A 22,081-nucleotide genomic window follows, 5' to 3' on the forward strand; every position below is an offset into this window, starting at 1 on the left:
TCCCCAATACCTAGCATATTGAAGGTATATTTGTTTGCTGAAAGAAAGATGGCCTTGATAAATAAGTGAATATTATACTCTAAAATTAGAGATTGCCCACAAAGTTGTTAAAATGTAGCTTTCATAGTACCTAAAGTGGTCTACAGATTCAATGCAAGCTCTGTCAAAATATCAATGACAGTTTTCATAGAAATAGAAAAAAAATCATGTGGAGCCACAAAAGACCTAGAATAGCTAAATCAGTCCTGAGCCAAAAGAACAAAGCTGAAGGCATCACACAACTTGATTTCAAATTATACTTCAAACCTCTAGTAACCAAAACAACATGGCACCGGCATAAAAACAGACACACAGACCAATGGAACAGAACAGAGAACCCTAAAATGAATCTATATACTTACAGCCACTGTGTTTTCAACAAAGGCACTGAAGACATACATTGGGGAAAGGACAATCTCTTTAATAAATGATGCTGAGAAAACTGGATATCCATGTGCAGAAGAATCAAACGAGATTCCCATCTTTCACTATATACAAAAATCAACTCAAAATGGATTAAAGGCTTAAATGTAAGATCTGAAACTGTGAAACTACTAGAAGAAAACATTGAGGAAACACTCAATGGTCTGCACAAAGACTTTTTGGGTAAGATCTCAAAAGCAAAGACAACCAAAGCAAAAATAGACAAATAGAATTACATCAAGCTAAAAAGCTTCTGCATAGCAAATGGAACAGTCAACAAAATAAAGAGACAACCCACAGAATGGGAGAAAATATTTGTGAATTATCCATTTGACAAGGGATTAGTGACTAGGATATATAAGGAATTCAAACAACACAATAGAAAAAAACCAAAATAATCTCACTAATTTAAAAATAGGTAAAAGAGCTAAACAGACATTTCTCAAAAGAAGGCACACAAATGAACAAGTTTCTGAAAAAAATGCAAATTTACAAATCATCAGAGAAATGCAATTCAAAACCATAGTGAGATATTATCTCACCCCAGTTAAGCCTTTATCCAAAAGACAGGCAATAACAAATGCTGGTGGATAAATGGGATGTGGATAAACGGGAACCCTCACACACTGTTGGTGAGAATGTAAATGAGGTATAGCTACTATGGAGAGCAGTAAGAAAGTTCCTCAAAAAACTAAAAATAGAACTACCATATGAGCCAACAATTTCACTACCAGGTGTAAATCCAAAACGAAGGAAATCAGTATATCAAAGAGACATCTGCACTTTCATGTTTATTGTAGCGCTATTCACAATAGCCAAAATAGGTAGTCAACATAAAAGTCCACCAGTGAGTAAATGGATAAAACATATGTGGTGTATATATATAATTACATATTATTCAGCCATAAAAAGAATTAAATTCTGTCATTTACAGGAACATGGGTGGAACTGGAGGTCATTAAGTTAAGTGAAATAAGTCAGGCACAGAAAGATAAATGTCACATGTTCTTATGCCTATATGGGTGTTAAAAAAGTGGATTTCATGGAGGTAGAGAATAGAATGGGTAGTTATCAGAGACTGGGAATGGAAAAGAGAATAGGGGAATAAAGAGAAGTTGGTTAATCGGTACAAAAAGGCAGTGAGAAGGAATAAGTTCTAGTATTTGATAGTATAGTAGGAAAATGATAGTTAATAATTTATTGTTTATGTCAAAATAGAAAAGAAGAATTGTATCATCTCAACAAAAAGGAAAGATAAATATTCAAAGTGATAGATATCCCAGTCACTCTGATTTGATCATTACACATTGTATACATGTGTAAAAATACCACATGAAATCCCCAAATATGTGCAATTATGATATGTCAGTAAAATAAAGTGCAAACATATTGGGCTTTGAAATATACAATACAAATTTGTTATGGTTATGGTTCATTTATTTTCCTAATGTTTCCTTAGGTTAACGTTTATGTTTTTATACATTATATCAAAACTAGAAGAAGAGTTGACATCCAGGAAGTAAAGAAGCAAGAAAAAACAAGTTGGGGATGAAATGAAAATGTCACTGCTAATCAGTAGCTGACTGTATGAAACAAATAATCCATTGATCTCAGTTGTTCTGCCTTTCGTGCTGTTATCAACCATGATCTGTAAAAAGAATATTTCCAGCCATTATTTTCTGTCTAGCTAGAATAGCTATTGTCTGACACTGAAATAGTTTAGTTTATTATTAGGGTAAACCTAAATATTTTATATGTTTGTTTGAATATATTTTGTTCTTTTTTTCTTCTGAGACAGAGTTTCCCTCCATCATCCAGACTGAAGTGCAGTGATGTGACCATACTTCACTACAGCCTTGACCATGTAGGCTCAAGCAGTCCTTCTACCACAACCTCCCTAGTAGTTGTGATCACAGGTGTGCACCATCACGCCGGGCTAATTTTTGTAGAGAAAGAGTCTCATTGTATTGCCCAGACAGGTGTTGAACTCCTGGGCTCAAGCAATTCTCTCATCTTGGCCTCTCAAAGTGTTGGGATTACTGGCACGAGCCACTGCACCTGGACTTATTTGTATATATTTAAGAAAGGACAGAGTTCCCAACTAAAGCAGAATCAAGTTTTTTAATGTTTGTCTGCTAGTGTCCTAGTGATAAGATAGTCCCAATTGTTGAAAGTTGGGTTTTAAGAATGATTGATCAGTTTTTGATAGAAGTGGAAACATAGAAAGAGTGTTAAATGAAAAGTTGACAGAGCACTCTGAGTAGGAGTCAGTTTTGAAGAAGGGGTGAGCACAGTAAACCGAGACTCTAGAATTCCTTGCAGTGTGAGGTTTCCTCTGGGTCACACAGCCTTCCTTGAGCTCTCGTGTACTGCATTCGATGAATGATATGTCCATTTTGAATATGCCCCCAAAAAATAGATACTATAGATTTCGGGAATATAATCAAGAGGGATCTATCTCTTCAGGCAAATTCCTCTTAATTTCCATTTGGAGAACCATGAATAAACATTGTAAAATTAAGACACTTTTCAAGTCTTTTAGAGGAAGGTAAGGAAAAAGAAGGCAAAGCCACGTTTGATAAGGTGTTGGGAAATACGAATTAAGAAATTTGCCTAATAATAGTTTCTTACCTGCCAAATGTCATGCTGGCTTGAAATGTTCTGAACTGACAAGTTGAACTTTTCAATCTAGTTATTGTTTTAAATGTTAATAGGAAGAGGAAGTGCTGGTCCACCAAGGTCTTCATCCAGGTCTTTGTAAATGATTACTTGCTGTCTAGTAGAGAGTACATCACATGTTGGTTGGCATTTTTTCAATTTGTCTTTTTTTTTCACTCCTAGGTCATTTTATAGTGAGACTGTGCCCTATCCATGAACCTATTTGCCAGACCCATCAAGAGAATTCTGTGATTCTCATGAAAAAGCTAAGTTTATTTGAAAGTTTTAGTAGAACACATTGAAAATAGTCATCACTTATTGTGTTCAGAGCCAGTTCAAACTGTTGATTTTATTTCTTAAGCTAGATAGCTATCAAATACAAAGTCAGCCTTCTGGGAAGAAACCTGTTTGTCATGAAATCAGCATGAATTTTAGGTTAAGACAGATCTGCATTTCAATCTTTGCTTGGCTATTTACTAATTTTGCAATTATGGGTGGTTCCATGGCCTAACTGAGCTTCAGTTTCCTTATTTGTGAAATTGGGTTAATATAAATATTATGGATTAGCACAAATGAAGTATATGTAGCAAGCATTCAAAACACATTACAATTCTTTGCTTAATCCTTAGCCTTTTTGGTTTCTTCATGTTTAGCCCATGTAAACTAAAGTAAATCAAATAAACCATCCCTGATTTTGGGTGAAGAAATGAAACTCCAGAGCCCAGAATTAGTATAGATCTGGTGGTATAACTCTATGCTGAGCTATACCATCTGCATCCCTTAATTACACTTCTAGGTTCTGACTACTAAAGTGCTGGGATTATGTAAAATTCAGTTGGTGAGGATGAAACATAGAGCTGTGAGCTCATTAGTAATCTCCTCAGTCAAGCCTTCCACATAATTGTTTTGCCTTTTTAGGCTCAAGAGGTTAATTACATTTTTAAAAAAATTATTTTTCAAGTGCTTGAAGATTACAGTTGAACTAGATATATAGTCTGCTCTACTTTTGACCCTAAAAAACTGTAAAATGCAGAAATGTAACATAGTGATCTTATCCTAACTCAGAGAAATTTTCTAAAACACACACGTATACTTTAGTTATTTACATTGGGAAAAACAATTATAAATTCAATCCTGGATAAGTATTTTTAAATGCAAACTTTATGACCCAATTCTATTTCTACTGAACAGTGAGCTCCAGAGAAAGTGTTCAGGGATATGATAAAATCCGTATGATTTGAAGGAGAAAATATGCCCATAGTGAAAGGTATGGGAAGAAGTTCTCATGAATGGGAGAGAAATGGATTCTTTTCTTATCGAATTTTGTAGGATGAGATGCAGATCTAATTTCTAGCTATTGCAGATCATGAGACTGAAAAATTCATAGGATGCTTTACTTTCCCCTCTTTCTTTCCCTACCTGGTAAACTGTTGACCTGGGGTCTGGGAAGCCATCTCTGTGTTGAGCCCCCAACCTGCTCTCCATGAAGTTCCAAGAAGGTAACCTGATTGCCTTGCTCTTACCCCTCTGTTTATATGGTGCCATTAGACCTGTGAGAAGGACTGTGACAGTGGAACCTGAATGAAGACAGGAACAGTCTGTAGAGGACTGAGGGTCCTCTACAATTTGAATGGTCCTCTTCAATTTGAACGGTATGTTCACCATTCAAATTGCAAGAAAACCAATAAGAGGTCAGTAAAGTGCATTCAAAGTGAAAGATGGGACTCTTGAAGTACGATTCTTTTCTACAATGGCATAGGTATGTTAAGGTGAATGAACTTTTAACGCTGGTTGAAACTGATTCCTCCTGCCAAATTCTCCTGGTTTGAAGCAAGGGAGCCTCAGGGAAAAGATTTAGGACTGAAAAAGAAGCCCTCATCTGCCATTTTCTTCTCTCTGTTTTTATAGTTATGTCACATTAACTTTAATGAGGCCAAATGTCTATCAAGCTTTAGAACTACATGAGAAATTTTAAGGAGAGTGATTATAGATTCAATTCAGAAAAGATACTCTGAATAGTCAGTTAAATCTTTTTTGCTTCTTATTAAGGCTGACTTTTTAAAAATAGGAGCTTTTTACATTTTGTGTTATATGACATAACCTAAAAAAAAATCGTAGAAAATCCTGTGATAAAATTTTAAAGTGAAGTGTTTTGAGAGGTAAAAAGAATATGATGTGAGAAATCTTTTGACAGAAAGATGACAAGCAGGTAGAAAGAAAAGACTCATGTGCACTAGTTGAAGAAAAAAAAAAATTACCCCCCAAAAAGGTACATCATGTAACAATGGCCTGGGATGAGTAATTTTCTTTTTATTTCATGGGTAAAAACTGTTTAATGACTTCAACATTTATCCATTAATTTTTTTTGTTCAAAGTATAATTTAAAACTATATCAATCCTTTGAAGGTTAAGGCAGGTATTTATTTCAAAATGAAAAGGATTACAGATTTTCAACCACACAAGTCATAATATAGAAGAGATGTATAGTCACAGACCTTCTGGGGAAACGTTTTCGTGCCATGACTCCTCTTGATGAAGGCTTGTAATGATGACTAACCTCTATTCCTACTAGAGACAGAAAGCATTTCAGAACAAATGTAAAATTTCTTCCCAGGTAAATGCAACCAGTTCTGTAATTTAATTCTATTCTAAGCCAATGTCTGGAATTTCAGATGGAAGGTGAAAAAAACCTTCATGATGTTCAGTAAATTAGTTTTAAGATTTGCCTGTGGGGGATGAAAAACACATTCCCCTGAGGAAGCTTTAGATTACTTTTCTTACTGCTTGAGTTGGCTGAGTTCGTGACAATAGAGAATGGTGTAGGGAGGAGCAAGGCAGTTTCAACTATTCATCGTCAGGTCTAATATGATGTCAGGATTGTGTATTTAAAAAAATTATCCACAAAGAAAATATTTATGCCTCAGTCGTGATATTTTCATCAAATTACATTATTCCAAATTTTAAGTGTTGAATTTTGCGAAAATACCTAGCCTTGTTTCATAATCCCAGGCAGTGTGCAAACTCAATGGCTGTTCAAAAGTTATGAGCAGACAGGGAATTCAAACTCAGAGACTCTGGTCTTCTAAACTGGATCAAAACACTTCTCTCTGATGATAAAATAGAGTCTGGAATATGGGCAAAGGAGTTTGCATTTAAAACACGCTCAGAATTCCCAAAGTCTTAGAGGTTGTTTAAATACCCAGTTCACTATGTGGTGAAAATTTAGTGCCTTGAGAGCTATAAATTATCCTAAAACAATGACAAAACTGAATGGCACCAGGTTCTTCTAAAATTTATCATGTTGTATCATTTAATCAACAGTCATAGTAACCACTACCACTACCATTGGTCACTTACCAACTACTGGGCGATCTAATCATGCTCAGTTTCTTTACGTGATCTGAAATGAGACAATAGCAACACAGAGATTTTTAGGAATTTGCCTAAAGTCATGCAGGGGAGTCAGTATTGAACACAGGTCTCTATCTTTTCAAAATCTCATGATGTTTCACTACATTGCATTGCCCTCCAAACTGAGAGGGAGCATAAAATAAAGCTTAGCTATTCCGAAACACTCCAAATGATAGCTACTTGAAGTTTATTTTTCTTTCTTGTTGCAGGCCAGGTTTAATTGCCAGGACCTGTATTATGGCAGCTCCATGGTACTGGGGACACAGGCTCTGCCATCACTAGGGTATGAAGTCTTTGTCCATATACTTCAAGAGAGTTTATTTCCAGGTCTGCCCCCAGCCTGTGGAAAGTGGGAAAGAAATTGAGGAATGGAGGGCATACTGCTTCTCTTTATGAGTATGAATTGCTATTGATATGAATTGACTTAAACTTACCCATAGGTAAGTTTTTATTCATATGATTTACCCATAGGGTCATGCCTACTTGCAAAGAAAGGTGGGAAATGAGGTTTTTATTCTGAATAGCCATGAGACTAGATAAAACTGGGAGGTTCTACTACAGTGGAAAAAGGAAAGCACAGTTATTGGAAGTAAATTAGGGATTGTCACAAGGACTTTTTGTATAATGGAGTCTACCTGCCTCATTTTAGTGGGGATAAGTTCCAGAGAGAAGGTATATACTAACCAAAGTGACACAGAATTTCATGGTATAGCAAGTTCTAGAAACCAGTTCTCCTGACCTCCAGGCCTCTGTTTTATCTACCATATCACATTGGCTGTAAAACTTCACTGCTCCTGGTGAAAAAAAAATGCTGACCACATTGGACAGGTGTCCCTAAATTATGTTTACTAACACATAAAACATTCTCAATGAATCCCAAAGATGTTTTGTGCCCTTCTTCAATGAGTTAATTTGAAAAATACAAAAATATCTGTACATATGTGTATTGTTTAGAATGATTTTTTTTTGAAAAGAGATTTTCAAAAGCATTTCTCTATAGCTGTAGAAATGTAGTATGGAGGAATTTAGTGGAATTTTGTAATGGACAGAGAGAATAAGTTCTGAAATTTATTACACTGTGCATTTCACGTGTATTGCCTGACAGATCACTGAAATTTAATTTTAATTAAAAAGATGGTGCATCATAGCCTAATAATCTATAGCCTCATACTGTCATGCTTTTTTTGGAAAGCAATAGAAAATTGAAATCATTCTTGGGTAATGAAAATGTTTATGTTCTCAGTCCACAGGCCAAATCACAATTTAATTCTGATTCTTGAAATGCCCATGCTTTGTGAGCACACTGATTAAAAAGAAATTTTGAATTTATTGTGACATATGATCAGCTTAGTGCAAAGCTGGCCCCTAAAAGGAATGTTTGAATAGACTGTGGATTGTGCAGGCATAGTAAGCAAAAACGAAAACTGAAGTAGGACACAGGACTAACTCTACCAACTCCTACTAATAACGATACTTTCTACAGACACAGTGCTTTATGCTTTATAAAGTGCTTTCCTGTATGAGATAAAATTTCATATGAAAAGCATCCAGTGAGAGAGGAGGGAGGAGTAATAATTATCATTTTGAAGGTAAAGAAATCAGTCATGTTATTATGAAATATGTTGATTATATTAAAAGAAAGTGTCATGTTTCACTATGTTTAGTGTTTGCCGTTTTAGGAATGGGTGTTTTGCATATACAAATGTGTCTTTCTGGGATGGATGTGCAGGTAGCAAATTCAGAGTCATCCCATGTCTACGTCAATAGGAAACAATATCTAGTCGAGTGGCTGAATGCTTTACATAGCTAGATGTTTGGTTTTCTATGTGAGGTCCAACTTTTTTCATATGAGAATTTTTGAGAATTTTAATTCTGGGAGGCCAGAGTATCTTTTCATTTTTTTGTTCTTTCTTTCTGTCAGCACCTTTTACCATGTCCAGAGCCCCTAATGTCCTGCTGTTTCTTGTTGTAGTACCTTGTCTCTGCATTCTTCATCATTGCTCCATTTTATGCTTGGTTTAAGAATTCTATTTTGTCATCCTGTCTCCTCTTACAAAGCTTGCCTATGGTCAGGAGATGTAGATGTACATTCAGATAGCGACATGTAGACAAAGAAACAGGGGCAGACATACACAGTTAGATGCTTGATTGACTGATTCTTTTTACTGGAAGGCCATAGTCATGTGGTTAATACAAGATTTTTCCCTTGTGATAGAGTACAGGAAGGGAAATTTACCCTTTTCCCTTGAGTCTATTTATTTTGATGTCTCCAGAAGTCAAACTTAGCCAGATGCATAGAACTGACCAAATTCTATTTTAAACACTCTAAGGAGTAATTTGCTAATACTTTGGCTTCTCAGAGACTGGTACTGACACTAACATTTTATCGCTAGTATTTTTGCAAGTTGAACACTTACATAAACTTTGGCTTTGCTTAAGATTGTTTTGATCTTCTTTGGTATGATATCTCAAGACTCTCTAAGCTTAATTTGCTCTCAGACCAAAAGGCTCAAGCAGTAAGACTTCAATTTTTGGTTATAGACTTGGACCACATCAGTAGCTGTCTTTGTTCTCTATTCACCCTTTTCTACACCCTCACATCTTTTAAAACAGGGATTAGATAAGAAAATATTTTTTGTTTAATCTCTGTAACTTCTATGGTACAGAATATAATAGGTTATACCCTAGCTGTAGGGTTGTCAGTTGGCTGAAATTCAGTTTTTAGGGAAGGTCCTTAATCTCTTCAAACTCAAAGAATCTAACTGGTCATTTTCTTGTTTTCCTAGTCAAGGTGCCTGATGCCATGAAACTACCCAATGATTTGCTGGTGACTTCACATATCCACCTTTGAGATAGCAGTCTGTTTTCTGCTCTCTGCTTTTCCATAGGACAAGCTTGAATATCCAACCTTGGCTGATAAGGAGGCATCCTAGGCAACAGATGGGTTTTTGGAATGGTCACTTCCAGTAAGATTTTCATGATGGAAATTTTTCATTGTATGCGCATAGACTAAAGATCTCAGGGTAACTAGAAACATTGGCCTTCTCCTTCAGTTTACCCAATAAGTAAGACTGACTATAAACTCAAGTCACAGACTAAGAATGAGAATAATATTTCAGAATTAGGTTGTTTAAATTTTGTACATCTAAGTAACTATATCTGGATATTTTAAAATGTATTTATTTTTTCTGAAGATTCAATTTGTTGGCTTTGTTCTGAACTTGCCAGAGAAAGGACAACTCTTATTTCAAGTTATTCAAGTTCAGTGAATGTACATTGCTTTCATACTCTGTGAAATGAGAGAAAGAGATTGTGGTTCGAAGTTTCTTACTTTGTAGTTAGCTATTTCCAGATTTTTTCTATATTGTAAATACAAAGATTTTAAGGAATTTAGAAAGGTGAGTATTTTATTGTTTTGGTAAATTTACGGGTAGAGAGTGGAAAATCTCCTACAGTGATTGCATATCACTTTAAATTGAGCTCGATGATTTCTTCCCTTTATGTCCCAGGACCTGTCCTATCTGATCAGTTAGTCTATTAGACATTTCTCCAGACACTTTGCAAAATGTGATCTAACAGCGGTACACTATTTACTTCTAATGATTCTAATTAAGCTTGTGAAAAAGCCAAGATTGAAAATTAGGAAACTTGTCTTAAAATCTCATTTTGGGGAAACCACTTAATGTATCTCAATGTTTGTTTCTTTATCTATAAATTAAGGGGCTTGCATATAAATGGCATAAGCCACATTCTTTTTCTCAAAGTATAGATGGTGAAAGCTGCATTGGGGATGTCATGTATGGCTTACTATCTGCATTTAAAAGAAAGAGATAGAATGATTTTGTGTACCAGAGAAACCTCAGCCTTGAGTCCCTGAAACAATAGTTCTGAAACTTCAGTGTACCCAAGAATCTATTCTCTGGGGAACTTATTAAAAATTACGCACTCCTGGGACTCACTACAGAGATTTTTGATTCAGAAAGTCTGGTGTGAGGTTTAGTAATCTGCCTATTCAGCAAGTGCCCCAACGGGTCTAATACAGTAAATCCCGGGACCACCCTTTAGGAACCACTGCCTTGAAAGCTATGTGGCTGTGGGTGGTACAGTACAAACACTCACAAGCTGCCAGTTGGTAAGAGCTAATGTTTTTCTGCAAGTTTCCTGAAGCTCAGCAGATTTTAAGCTTAGTTAATAATTGACTGCATTTCAGCTGGAAGTGCTTTGGATGAAGTTTAGCTCTAGGCAGAGGATATGGCCTGAAGGGCTAAGTTGTAACCTCTAGTTCTGGTTAATGGTGAGTGCTCTGGTGATTCCTTCTAGAAGCCTGGCTTGGTCATTTCTTAGTCGGTGATGTGAGCTAAGCCATCTTCCCTTGGAAGCCTCTGTTTCTTCTTCTTCTTCTTTTTTTTTTTTTTTTTTTTTTTTTAGTAACAGGCTTAATTCACTTTATTTTTCTTGTATAAAAAGCCTATGTTGTAGCCACAGCTGGAGCCTGGGTCCGCTGCACGGAGACTCTGGTGTGGGTCTTGACAAGGTGGTCAGTGAATTCCTGATAGGGAGACTTGGTAAACACAGTCTCCTTCCAGAGGTCAGGGGTCAGGTAGCTGTAGGTCTTAGAGATGGCATCAAAGGTGGCCTTGGCGAAGTTGCCCAGGGTGGCTGTGCCCAAGAAGCTGCTCATGATGGCTGGTATTGATGACTGCTACACCTCAGCCTCTGTTTCTTCTAAGATAGGGGTGGCATAATACATTTTTCATAGTCTTAATATGATGAATACATACGATAATGCTTACAAGGTGGTTAGCAGAGTGCCTAGGATGTAGCAATGCTGAATTAATGTTAGTATCATTGTTGAAAGCAACAGGTGAGACACATTTGACTCAGCAATCAATTTTTAGTACAAGGTGCCTTTAAATTTTCAATTAATTCTTCAAGCATTTATTAACTATTTGTTTGCCATGATCTAAGCATACTGATGTGGTGGGATTGGGTTACATGAAAAGAAGAGGTAAAACAAAGATAAGTAGTTTTCTCTGACCTCAACAGGATGTGCAGGCTAGTTGTGGCAGGCAGACATCAACTAAGATATGGGCATAGAAACTGTGGGAAAAGGAGGCAGGAATTCAGCATGGCTTAAATCTGGAAGCATCTTTCCTCACTTACAAACTAAGACTGATGAATCCTCTTAGGTCTGAATAGACCTTGGTCCAGGGTTACAAGGAGGGACTGCTGGAGAGCTTTCAGGAGTTTACCTACCAATTTCCAAATGACAATGTGTATCACCATCTGTTATGGTTTTCCCTGTCAAATGGTTAGATAGCCCACAACATATTTTTTATTTTTTATTTTTTTTAATTTTTATTATTATACTTTAAGTTCTAGGGAACATGTGCATAACGTGCAGGTTTGTTAAATATGTATACTTGTGCCATGTTGGTGTGCTGCACCCATCAACTCATCAGCACCCATCAATTCGTCATTTGTATCAGGTATAACTCCCAATGCAATCCCTCCCCTTCTCCCCTCCCCATGATAGGACCCGGTGTGTGATATTCCCCTTCCCGAGTCCAGGTGATCTCATTGTTCAGTTCCCACCTATGAGTGAGAACATGCGGTGTTTGGTTTTCTCTTCTTGTGATAGTTTGCTAAGAATGATGGTTTCCAGCTGCATCCATGTCCCTACAAAGGATGCAAACTCATCCTTTTTTATGGCTGCATAATATTCCATGGTGTATATGTGCCACATTTTCTTAATCCAGTCTGTCACTGATGGACATTTGGGTTGATTCCAAGTCTTTGCTATTGTGAATAGTGCCGCAATAAACATACGTGCGCATGTGTCTTTATAGCAGCATGATTTATAATCCTTTGGGTATATACCCAGTAGTGGGGTGGCTGGGTCATATGGTACATCTAGTACTAGATCCTTGAGGAATTGCCATACTGTTTTCCATAATGGTTGAACTAGTTTACAATCCCACCAACAGTGTAAAAGTGTTCCTATTTCTCCACATCCTCTCCAACACCTGTTGTTTCCTGACTTTTCAATGATTGCCATTCTAACTGGTGTGAGATGGTATCTCATTGTGGTTTTGATTTGCATTTCTCTGATGGCCAGTGATGATGAGCATTTTTTCCTGTGTCTGTTGGCTGTATGAATGTCTTCTTTTGAGAAATGTCTGTTCATATCCTTTGCCCACTTTTGGATGGGGTTGTTTGTTTTTTTCTTGTAAATTTGTTTGAGTTCTTTGTAGGTTCTGGATATTAGCCCTTCTTCAGACTGAGTAGATTGCAAAAATTTTCTCCCATTCTGTAGGTTGCCTGTTCACTCTGATGGTAGTTTCTGTTGCTGTGCGGAAGCTCTTTAGTTTAATTAGATCCAATTTGTCAATTTTGGCTTTTGTTGCCGTTGCTTTTGGTGTTTTAGACATGAAGTCCTTGCCCATGCCTATGTCCTGAATGGTATTACCTAGGTTTTCTTCTAGGGTTTTTATGGTATTAGGTCTAACATTTAAGTCTCTAATCCATCTTGAATTAATTTTCGTATAAGCAGTAAGGAAAGGATCCAGTTTCAGCTTTCTACTTATGGCTAGCCAATTTTCCCAGCACAATTTATTTAATAGGGAATCCTTTCCCCATTTCTTGTTTCTCTCAGGTTTGTCAAAGATCAGATGGCTGTAGATGTGTGGTATTATTTCTGAGGACTCTGTTCTGTTCCATTGGTGAATATCTCTGTTTTGGTACCAGTACCATGCTGTTTTGGTTACTGTAGCCTTGTAGTATAGTTTGAAGTCAGGTAGTTTGATGCCTCCAGCTTTGTCCTTTTGACTTAGGATTGTCTTGGCAATGCGGGCTCTTTTTTGGTTCCATATGAACTTTAAAGCAGTTTTTTCCAATTCTGTGAAGAAACTCATTGGTAACTTGATGGGGATGGCACTGAATCTATAAATAACCTTGGGCAGTATGGCCATTTTCACGATATTGATTCTTCCTATCCATGAGTGTGGTATGTTCTTCCATTTGTTTGTGTCCTCTTTGATTTCACTGAGCAGTGGTTTGTAGTTCTCCTTGAAGAGGTCCTTTACATCCCTTGTAAGTTGGATTCCTAGGTATTTTATTCTCTTTGAAGCAATTGTGAATGGAAGTTCATTCCTGATTTGGCTCTCTGCTTGTCTGTTACTGATGTGTAAGAATGCCTGTGATTTTTGCACATTAATTTTGTATCCTGAGACTTTGCTGAAGTTGCTTATCACCTTAAGGAGATTTTGGGCTGAGACAATGGGGTTTTCTAAATATACCATCATGTCATCTGCAAACAGGGACAATTTGACTTCTTCTTTTCCTAACTGAATACGCTTTATTTCTTTCTCTTGCCTGATTGCCCTAGCCAGAACTTCCAACACTATGTTGAATAGGAGTGGTGAGAGAGGGCATCCCTGTCTTGTGCCAGTTTTCAAAGGGAATTTTTCCAGTTTTTGCCCATTACGATATTAGCTGTGGGTTTGTCATAAATAGCTCTTATTATTTTGGGGTACGTTCCATCAATACCGAATTTCTTGAGCGTTTTTAGCATGAAGGGCTGTTGAATTTTGTCAAAAGCCTTTTCTGCATCTATTGAGATAATCATGTGGTTCTTCACTTTGGTTCTGTTTATATGCTGGATTACGTTTATTGATTTGTGTTTGTTGAACCAGATTCGCATCCCAGGGATGAAGCCCACTTGATCATGGTGGATAAGCATTTTGATGTGCTGCTGAATCCAGTTTGCCAGTATTTTATTGAGGATTTTTGCATCGATGTTCATCAGGGATATTGGTCTAAAATTCTCTTTTTTTTGTTGTGTCTCTGCCAGGCTTTGGTATCAGGATGATGTTGGCCTCATAAAATGAGTTAGGGAGGATTCCCTCTTTTTCTATGGATTGGAATAGTTTCAGAAGGAATGGTACCAGCTCCTCCTTGTACCTCTGGTAGAATTCAGCTGTGAATCCATCTGGTCCTGGACTTTTTTTGGTGGGTAGGCTATTAATTATTGCCTCAATTTCAGAGCCTGCTATTGGTCTATTCAGGGATTCAACTTCTTCCTGGTTTAGTCTTGGAAGAGTGTAAGTGTCCAGGAAATTATCCATTTGCAGGGGCCATTGAAAATAATATGCTGAGAATAGATAAGGCTCAAGGACAGTATCTCTAGCTAGTTGCACTTTCCATGAACTTCAGTAGTCAAGGATACTATCTCTAGTTGAACTTTTAATGAACTCTAGTAGGCGCCAAGAAGGCAGACAAAGTAAGAAAGAACTTAGAAACAAAGAACTAAGCAGTAGGTTATATCTGGGTGCAGAAAGTTTGTTTTGTGTTATGTCATTTTTGCTGACGTGGGATTTGTGGGGTATAAATATAGTGAGGCGGAGGCTCTAGGGGCGGCCGCCATGTTCTCTGTTTGTCTTTGTCTTTCGTGTCTGTGTCTGTTCATTCTCCACTACCCCTGGCACGGGCCCCAAGATCCATTTCTTCTAGATTTTCTAGTTTATTTGTGTAGAGGTGTTTATAGTATTCTCTGATGGTAGTTTGTATTTCTGTGGGGTCCCTGGTGATATCCCCTTTATCATTTTTTTATTGGGTCTATTTGATTCTTCTCTCTTTTCTTCTTTATTAGTCTTGCCAGCGGTCTGTCAATTTTGTTGATCTTTTCAAAAAACCAACTCCTGGATTCATTGATTTTTTGGAGGGTTTTTTGTGTCTCTATCTCCTTCAGTTCTGCTCTGATCTTAGTTATTTCTTGCCTTCTGCTAGCTTTTGAATGTGTTTGCTCTTGCCTCTCTAGTTCTTTGAATTGTGATGTTAGAGTGTCCATTTTAGATCTTTCCAGCTTTCTCTTGTGGGCATTTAGTGCTATAAATTTCCCTCTACACACTGCTTTAAATGTGTCCCAGAGATTCTGGTATGTTGTATCTTGGTTCTCATTGGTATCAAAGAACATCTTTATTTCTGCCTTCATTTCGTTATGTACCCAGTAGTCATTCAGGAGCAGGTTGTTCAGTTTCCATGTAGTTGAGTGGTTTTGATTGAGTTTCTTAGTTCTGAGTTGTAGTTTGATTGCACTGTGGTCTGAGAGACAGTTTGTTAAAATTTTTGTTCTTTTACGTTTGCTGAGGAGTGCTTTACTTCCAACTATGTGGTCAATTTTGGAATAAGTGCGATGTGGTGCTGAGAAGAATGTATATTCTGTTGCTTTGGGGTGGAGAGTTCTATAGATGTCTATTAGGTCCGCTTGGTGCAGAGATGAGTTCAATTCCTGGATATCCTTGTTAACTTTCTGTCTCGTTGATCTGTCTAATGTTGACAGTGGAGTGTTGAAATCTCCCATTATTATTGTATGGGAGTCTAAGTCTCTTTGTAAGTCTCTAAGAACTTGCTTTATGAATCTGGGTGCTCCTGTATTGGGTGCATATATATTTGGGATAGTTAGCTCTTCCTGTTGAATTGATCCCTTTACCATTATGTAATGGCCTTCTTTGTCTCTTTTGATCTTTGATGGTTTAAAGTCTGTTTTACCAGAGACTAGTATTGCAAACCCTGCTTTTTTTTGTTCTCCATTTGCTTGGTAGATCTTCCTCCATCCCTTTATTTTGAGCCTATGTATGTCTCTGCATGTGAGATGGGTCTCCTGAATACAGCAGACTGATGGGTCTTGACTCTTTATCCAGTTTGCCAGTCTGTGTCTTTTAATTGGAGCATTTAGTCCATTAACATTTAAGGTTAATATTGTTATGTGTGAACTTGATCCTGCTATTATGATATTAAACTGGTTATTTTGCTCGTTAGTTAATGCAGTTTCTTCCTAGCCTCGATGGTCTTTACATTTTGGCATGTTTTTGCAATGGCTGGTACCGGTTGTTCCTTTCCATGTTTAGGGCTTCCTTCAGGGTCTCTTGTAAGGCAGGCCTGGTGGTGACAAAATCTCTAAGCATTTGCTTTTCTATAAAGGATTTTATTTCTTCTTCACTTATGAAACTTAGTTTGGCTGGATATGAAATTCTGGGTTGAAAATTCTTTTCTTTAAGAATGTTGAATATTGGCCCCCACTCTCTTCTGGCTTGGCGAGTTTCTGCTGAGAGATCAGCTGTTAGTCTGATGGGCTTCCCTTTGTGGGTAACCCAACCTTTCTCTCTGGCTGCCCTTAAGACTTTTTCCTTCATTTCAACTTTGGTGAATCTGACAATTATGTGTCTTGGAGTTGTCTTCTGGAGGAGTATCTTTGTGGCGTTCTCTGTATTTCCTGAATTTGAATGTTGGCCTGCCCTACTAGGTTGGGGAAGTTCTCCTGGATGATATCCTGAAGAGTGTTTTCCAACTTGGTTCTATTTTCCCCCTCACTTTCAGGCACCCCAATCAGACGTAGATTTGGTCTTTTTACATAATCCCATACTTCTTGCAGGCTTTGTTCATTTCTTTTTCTTCTTTTTTCTTTTGGTTTCTCTTCTCTCTTCATTTCATTCATTTGATCCTCAATCACTGATACTCTTTCTTCCAGTTGATCGAGTCGGTTACTGAAGCTTGTGGATTTGTCACGTATTTCTCGTGTCATGGTTTTCATCTCTGTCATTTCATTTATGACCTTCTCTGCATTAATTATTCTAGCTGTCAATTCTTCCACTCTTTTTTCAAGATTTTTAGTTTCTTTTTGCTGGGTACGTAATTCCTCCTTTAGCTCTGAGAAGTTTGATATACTGAAGCCTTCTTCTCTCATCTCATCAAAGTCATTCTCTGACCAGCTTTGATCCGTTGCTGGCGATGAGCTGCGCTCCTTTGCAGGGGGAGATGCACTCTTATTTTTTGAATTTCCAGCTTTTCTGCCCTGCTTCTTCCCCATCTATGTGGTTTTATCTGCCTCTGGTCTTTGATGATGGTGACATACTGATGGGGTTTTGGTATAAGTGTCCTTCCTGTTTGATAGTTTTCCTTCTAACAGTCAGGACCTTCAGCTATAGGTCTGTTGGAGATTGCTTGAGGTCCACTCCAGACCCTGTTTTCCTGAGTATCAGCAGCAGAAGTTGCAGAAGATAGAATATTGCTGAACAGTGAGTGTACCTGTTTGATTCTTACTTTGGAAGCTTCCTCTCAGGGGTGTACTCCACCGTGTGAGGTGTGGGGTGTCAGACTGTCAGACATCGGGGGATGTCTCCCAGTTAGGCTACTCAGGGGTCAGGGACCCACTTGAGCAGGCAGTCTGTCCCTTCTCAGATCTCAACCTCCGTGTGGGGAGATCCACCGCTCTCTTCAAAGCTGTCAGACATAGTCGTTTGCGTATGCAAAGGTTTCTGCTGCTTTTTTTGTTTTTGTTGTTTAGCTATGCCCTGTCCCCAGAATTGTAGTCTGCAGAGACAGGCAGGTTTCCTTGACCTGCTGTGAGCTCCACCCAGTTCGAGCTTCCCAGCGGCTTTGTTTACCTACTTAAGCCTCAGCAATGACGGGCGCCCCTCCCCCAACCTCAGCTGCTGCCTTGCGGTTAGATCGCAGACTGCTGTGCTAGCAATGAGGAGGCTCCGTGGCCGTGGGATCCTCCAGGCCAGGTGTGGGATACAATCTCCTGGTGTGACCGTTTGCTCAAAGCGGAGTATTGGGGTGGGAGTCACCCGATTTTCCAGGTGTTGTGTGTCTCAGTTCCCCTGGCGAGGAAAAGGGACTCCCTTCCCCCTTGCGCTTCCCAGGTGAGGCGATGCCTCGCCCTGCTTCAGCTCTTGCTTGTCGGGCTGCAGCAGCTGACCAGCACCGATTGTCTGGCACTACCTAGTGAGGTGACCCCAGTACCTCAGTTGAAAATGCAGAAATCACCTGTCTTCTGTGTCACTCGCGCTGGGAGTTGGAGACTGGAGCTGTTCCTATTGTTCCTATTCGGCCATCTTGCTCCGCCCCCAACATATTTTTAAAATAAAATAAAATCGAGGAATGATTTTTCTCTTTTTATTTACTTAAGAATTATTAAGCAGGCCGGGCGCGGTGGCTCAAGCCTGTAATCCCAGCACTTTGGGAGGCCGAGACGGGCGGATCATGAGGTCAGGAGATCGAGACCATCCTGGCTGACACGGTGAAACCTCGTCTCTACTAAAAAAATACAAAAACTAGCCGGGCGAGGTGGCGGGCGCCTGTAGTCCCAGCTACTCGGGAGGCTGAGGTAGGAGAATGGCGTAAACCCGGGAGGCGGAGCTTGCAGTGAGCTGAGATCCGGCCACTGCACTCCAGCCCGGGCGACAGAGCAAGACTTCGCCTCAAAAAAAAAAAAAAAAAAAAAAAAAAAAAAAGAATTATTAAGCAAAATTTTGAATGATCAATGAGAATGAAAAACCAAAACAAATTCTTTATAAAAGGAGGTAGTATTGTATGTTTTCTTAACCAGTATGAGCAAAATGGATTTCTTTGAATTTGACTGTGCCATCTTACTGAACTCTTGCCGACAGGTCTTCCTAATGAGAGGATGCTTCCTTTGGCAGACTGCTCAATACCTTTGTAAAACATATAGGAATCATTACCTGGGTTAGAGACACAGACTACACAGATAATTTTTCCTGAAAGAAATAACCTCCTCCCTATGTCTTTCAAAAGTCACTGATGAAGGGAAAAAATTAAAATAGGGTTAACTAGATCTGGGTTTTATGATACCTACAAAAATCTGCAACCCAGAGGTAAAGACTTCACCTTTCTTTTTGGGAAAATACACAGCACTGCCTAAAGAGTAGACACGATTACTTCAGTGAGAAACAGAGGTCCTCAGAGGAAAAAGAGGGGAATCAGCACTATCGCTATTTCCTGTCCACTCTGCAGCTCCTGCCTGCTTCATTAGCAATGGGCAACATAGTACTTCTAATTAAGAAGTCATTTACAATAATTTGCAAAGAGCAGGGACATGTCAAGTGTGGAAAGTTCCTCATAGAAGACCACTTCAGGGCTAATGATGATGAGATTGACAGCAGTTGGGGATCTCAGATTCTTATTCTGGCAGCTCGAAAGAGCACCTGATTAGCACCTGTGCTTCTGTTAAAAATAAAATAAAGGAACCAATTTGTGGTCCTGGGCCAGGTAATTTTTAGTGGCAAAAAGCCTTCATGTGCTCCAGGAATCCTACTATTCTAAATAAACTAATCAATAACAGGGGTAAATTCTATTAACAGGGAAATGAATACTTCAATGGAAATTGCAATGGTAAGTAGCTCAGAAAGCAAAGGAAGTTGCCAGATCCCCATACAGTCATTTAAACCAACAGCAACAGACATTCTCTCAGACCAACTTGGATTTCTTTATCTTGGCTTGTGAGACAATTTACCCTGGCACATATAATGTGCTGTCTTTCCTGGATATATAAGGTGACAGTGACAGGCTCTTCAGTGTATCCTCATCAATGAGAGGACTTATGAGTCAGACAGACCGCTGTTCAAATTTTTAACTTGCCATTCACTAAATGAGTAACACTGACTTTAAAAAAGGCTTATGTAAGCCTCTGCTTTCTCATCTGCATGATGGAAACATTAGTGTTTATTTCACAGAGCTCTTGTGAGTATTGGTTATGATGTATGGTAGTTACTAAAAAGATGGGAACCATTATTATTCATATTTCAACACTGGAGATCCATTCACTCAAAAATGTTTTTGAGTGCTTATTATATTCTAAGCTCTGTGTTGTTTCTGGGTGACTTTGTCATAAACAGTTGAGCTACACTACATTGTAGTGTAGGTGATAATCAATGGATACACGTGAAAATGAAGATAGCTTTGTTAATTTTCAATATTTTGTCTAGGAAAATATTGATTTGTGAAACCAGTGGAACTGATAATGCATGCAGGGCTTAAAACCTAGATGACAGGTTGGTAGGTGGAGCAAACCACCATGGCATGTGTATACCTATTTAACAAACCTGCATGTTCAGCACATGTATCTCAGAACCTAAAAATAAAAAACAAAAAACTTTCAAAATATGGCAGTTAACATGTTGCATTATCCCAAATGGTTCTTGAAAGTGTAAGAAATAACTTTCTTTCTCAAACAATAAAGCTTTATTAACATTGAGCATATTCACCTGAATGTGCCATGGAAGCATCCATGAGATTCTCCAAGATGAATTTTCAAATTGAGTTAGTCATGATCCTCTAGTTGAAATAATATAGTCTTCTACTTGTTTTTTTTTGTTTTTAACAAAAAGCTTATTTGGATTTCTGTAATTTGTAATGTTTACTTTAAACTCAGACTCAAAACAGCCTACACCATCAGTGAAATTGTTGTGGGCAGGGGCTCTACTCTGATTTTCATCTTAGTGGGAGGACTTCTGAAGCACGATAACCATGATTAGAACATGAGGATTTTTATAACTTTTGATTCATTATGGCTTTTGTTAATTTTTCTGGCCAATTAGAAGACTTGGTTATATTCTGCTTTAATTTCCTCATTGATAATTGAGAGGGAGTGTCTTGTATGTACTAGGATTCACAGTACCTATGTTTTGATCTTATGTAAATAAGACTCAGCAGTGGCTTTCAAACTTTAATTGCATCAGAATCACATGGAGGGCTTAAGACACAGATTTCTGAGCCTAGCCTCCAGTTTCTGATTCACTACATTGGGGTGAGGCTCAGGAATATGCCTTTTGGATGTGATTCCAGGTGATGCTGATGTTGCTGTTTTGAAGACTATACTATGAGAACCACTAGATAAGAGTAAGCTGGTCTAATTTTTGTCAGATGCCACAATGACACTATTAATAGCTAGTACTGGTATACTACTTGATAGCAAAATGCTTTTCCATACAGTTTCATTTTATCCTCACAGTACCCTGGGAGGTAGGCATTACTAGATCTGATTTATAGATGAGAACTGTACTGTAACTGTTTCTGTTTTTTCTCTCCACTTTGAGGCCAGATTCCACATCATATTCAGTTCTGTATCCTCAACACATAACGGCATCTGGCAATAAACGTTTGAAGAATGAAGAGAAGGATTTGCCTTCGGTTTTGGTGAAACCTGGCTTCTTGAAACTTGTTCTAGAGCTTTTTCTACTCTTGGGTATACAAATTAAAAAAACAAAACAAAACAAATTGGCTCTTATATTTGGGAAAAGGCACAAGTACTTTTTCCATTTTATCCTGAAATTCTAGGTTTAAACATCTAGCTAGCCAAGGTGATTAAAATGTGTTTTAACTATACTGTTAGACACTAAAATGCAACACATCAGTTGTATATTATACATTTGTTCTTTTCTCTTTTTTTTTTTTTTTTTTTGAGACAAAATCTCACTGTGTTGCCCAGGCTGGAGTGCAGTGGCACAATCTCAGCTCACTGCACTCTGCCTCCCAGGTTCAAGCAATTCTCCTGCCTCAGCATCCCGAGTAGCTGGGATTACAGGTGCACACCATCATGCTCGGCTAATTTTTGTGTTTTTAGTAGAGACGGGGTTTCACCATGTTGGCCAGGCTGGCCTCGAACTGCTGACTTCAGCTGATCTGCCCATCTGTCTCCCAAAGTGCTGGGATTACAGGTGTGAGCCACCGTGCTCGGTCCTTTTCTCTT

This window comes from Rhinopithecus roxellana, chromosome 1, assembly GCF_007565055.1.
Source record: "Rhinopithecus roxellana isolate Shanxi Qingling chromosome 1, ASM756505v1, whole genome shotgun sequence".
NCBI lineage: Eukaryota > Metazoa > Chordata > Mammalia > Primates > Cercopithecidae > Rhinopithecus > Rhinopithecus roxellana.